This window comes from Oryx dammah, unplaced genomic scaffold (genome assembly GCF_014754425.2).
Source record: "Oryx dammah isolate SB20612 unplaced genomic scaffold, SCBI_Odam_1.1 HiC_scaffold_1, whole genome shotgun sequence".
Taxonomy (NCBI): Eukaryota; Metazoa; Chordata; class Mammalia; order Artiodactyla; family Bovidae; genus Oryx; species Oryx dammah.
Genome location: NW_024070185.1, coordinates 15765950 through 15769081, shown reverse-complemented (window position 1 = coordinate 15769081; position 3132 = coordinate 15765950). Strand labels below are relative to the sequence as shown.

The 3132-nt window shown below is 39.4% G+C and overlaps 1 pseudogene; it reads left to right on the top strand.

The window, feature by feature from the left end:
- The first annotated feature begins 235 nt into the window (after window positions 1-235).
- Window positions 236-2250, top strand: LOC120865198 (annotated as a pseudogene).
- Window positions 2251-3132: the final 882 nt, after the last annotated feature.

The following is a 3132-nucleotide window of genomic DNA, read 5'->3' as shown; positions in this document are numbered from 1 at the left end:
ATATATACATATATTTTGGCCAAGGATCAGAGTTTCAGGTATGGCCATTATTTACTCATCACATTTCTTAAATTCCTATCATAGAAGATAATGAAAATACATAACACGGAGATCTCAGTATACCATTGGAAAAGCTTTGATCAGGATTGAACAGTGGAAAGCTTGAGGACAGAGAATAACAAGATCAAGAGATTAGCCTTGGAGAGAAAAATGCTATCACTCTGATCTGAGAAAAATGGTAAAGGTATGCCAGGATATCATTGAATTAGAGGGTGAAGGGGGCCTGCAAGCTGATGGACTTCAGAAAATGTGTTTAAAAGTAGTATGTGTAGGAGAGAAATTTTCCCTGTATAGAAGTCATTCACTGATAAACCATTTCCAAGTAAAACTGAACTTTTAGAGGAATGATGTGGGAAAATTAATTTTTCTATTGAAATTAAAAATTATAAATATTTAAATTTTCTGAAATGTTAAAGGGATTTTAGATATTTTCATGAAAAGGAAGTGAGAAATTATTCTCATTTACAAAATTAAAGAACAAATAAGATTAATATTTCCAGCCATGTCATACATTTGGAAACCTGCAAAAAATAGTATCCTCAGTTCTAAGACATAGTACTCTCTTCCTTAATGTGTTTCAAAGGACATATTCCCACACAGATATAGTAAAACTTTCTATTTGTGTAATGATTTTGTAAGGCTACTTGCAAAGTTCTATTATCTTTCACCATATTCTGTGAGATAAGTAAGGAAAAGGGGCCATTAACTCCATTTTACAGATGATACCATCAAGACACTCAGTTCCAATGACCCTTAGCATGCTTATGATGAAAAGGCCCAAAATATTCTGAATTCTAGGCATCTTAGCAAGAGGATGCATCTCTTGCTTTAGTTATATGTCTAGCACTATCCTTTATACTAAAATGTTCTCTAATATTTTCAGTGTTACTATTCAAGTTTATATTTCATGAAAAAAATTCAGTACAAAAACATCCTTACACTGTCAAATTCAAACCCCATGCTAATAATGTCTGTAAAACTCTCTTTAACATATGACATCTTTTTCATGGAACTCAGCATGGAAAAAAGCTGAAAAATAGCATTCTTTGGAAAGAAGGCCAGGCCAATTGCATTGCTTTGAATATTAATCACAAGCCTCCCATTTCAATGGAAAATACCTTAGGGTCATCCAAATCTGGAATGATCTCTTTAGTCTTTTAGGAGAACAAATTAAGGGCTGGGGCTTCCCTGGTGGCTCAGATGGTAAAGAATTCACTGGCAATGCAGGAAACCTGGGTTCAGTCCCTGGGTTGGGAAGATCCCCTAGAGGAAGGCATGGCAACCCACTCCAGTATTCTTGCCTGGAGAATCCCCATGGACAGAGGAGCCTGGGGGGCTACAGTCCATGGGGTTGCAAAGAGTTGGAGATAACTGAGCAACTAAGCAGCAGCATACTTCTCTTAAGACAGAAACTGTGACAGCTTAGGTATGTATGTTTCATATCTCCATTAATATAAATGACATGTATACTATAAACAACATTATATCTTTGTCCTCTACTTCATCCCTTGATAAGAAAAAAAAATGATAGACAACCTAACTGAACAAACTTGAGATACAGTGAGTTTGGGCAGCTAAACATATTCTACTTCCTATTTGAAGAATTTTTATATTATAGAGGCCATTTGAGTCTTAAGTTACATTATCAGAAGTTTAAGTATATCTGGGGCAGAGGAAAGGCACTACCTCAAACACCCAACATACAGTCCTATGGGGAACAGAGCTGCCAACGGCCTGTGGAGCAACATGCCTGTTTTATTGTGACTACTGTGATCCATCCCTCCCCCAGGATTCTGCATCCGTGAGAAAGACTCTGCAGTGGTAGGAAGCCCAAAGAGAATGGGAAAGACTACTATCAGAAATGAATGGAAGGGTAGGCTCAGAGCCTGACATAAAACAGTGGCCATTTCAACAAGGAAAGACATCTTCTATCCCATTCTCTGCTCCTCCTCCTGCAGGGGCAATGATCCCACATCACCCCAGTCTCCCGGGACCTCCTGCCCAGGGATGAAGCTAGCACCCCACATGGGGGGCCCTCCTCCTCCTGGGATCATGCCGGTGGGACCTGCTTCTAGAATGAGGCTGCCTATGGGAGGCCACATACCTACGATGCCTGGGCCCCCAGTGATGAGACCTGCCTGTCTCATGATGGTGCCCACCTGGCGAGGAAAGACCTGACCAGAAAGATAAAGGGATTGAGGAGCCTCTTCATATCAGTTTTACATTACTTGCTTTACTTCACCAGAAGATCATGGTGCTGTGACTTGGGGTGTTTTCCAAGAGCGTAAAAAGGAAAACTGGTTCTCCCTTCCTATCAAAGTGAGAGTAGTTTTGGAGGGAAGTAATGGGACCCCCCCAAAAAAAAAAAAAGCAATTTTCATTTGTATTGTGAAATGTGAAAATAAAATTTTCAACTCTTTAAAAACAATCCTGTGGGAAATCATGTAATCAACACATACATAAAAGCCTGGCTTGATTAAAAAGGAAAACCAAAATGATAGGTAACACTATAGAATAGTCAGGTGAGTATAAGTTTGACCTGCAGGGTTACTTCCATTTAATACATATTAAAAGTTCCTGTGCTGATTCAGTCAGTGAAGGTAGCTTTCTTATTTAACAATGCTAGTGTTGAGAAATTTTTATAAGCAAACTAGAATTAGAGATCAGGCCGCAATCAATTTTGGAATACCAAGCTGGGAGATAGCTATTAATCATCTAAAAGAAAAAGCCAAATAATTAGCTTAGTAGAGCTACTCTAGACCATGGTGTTACTTAGAACACCTCCTCCCCTCACCCAAAATATTTGTTGTTCAGTAATTCAGTTGTGTCCAACTCTTTGTGACCCCATGGACTCTAGCACGCCAGGCTTCCCTTTCCTTCACCATCTTTCAGAGCTTGCTCAGACTCATGTCCATTGAGTCGGTGATGCCATCCAACCATCTCGTCCTCTATCGTCCCCTTCTTATCCTATCTTCAATCTTTCCCAGCATCAGGGTCTTTTCTAATGAGTCAGTCCTTTGTAATAGGTGACCAAAATACTGGAGGTTCATCTCCAGCATCATTCCTTCCAAT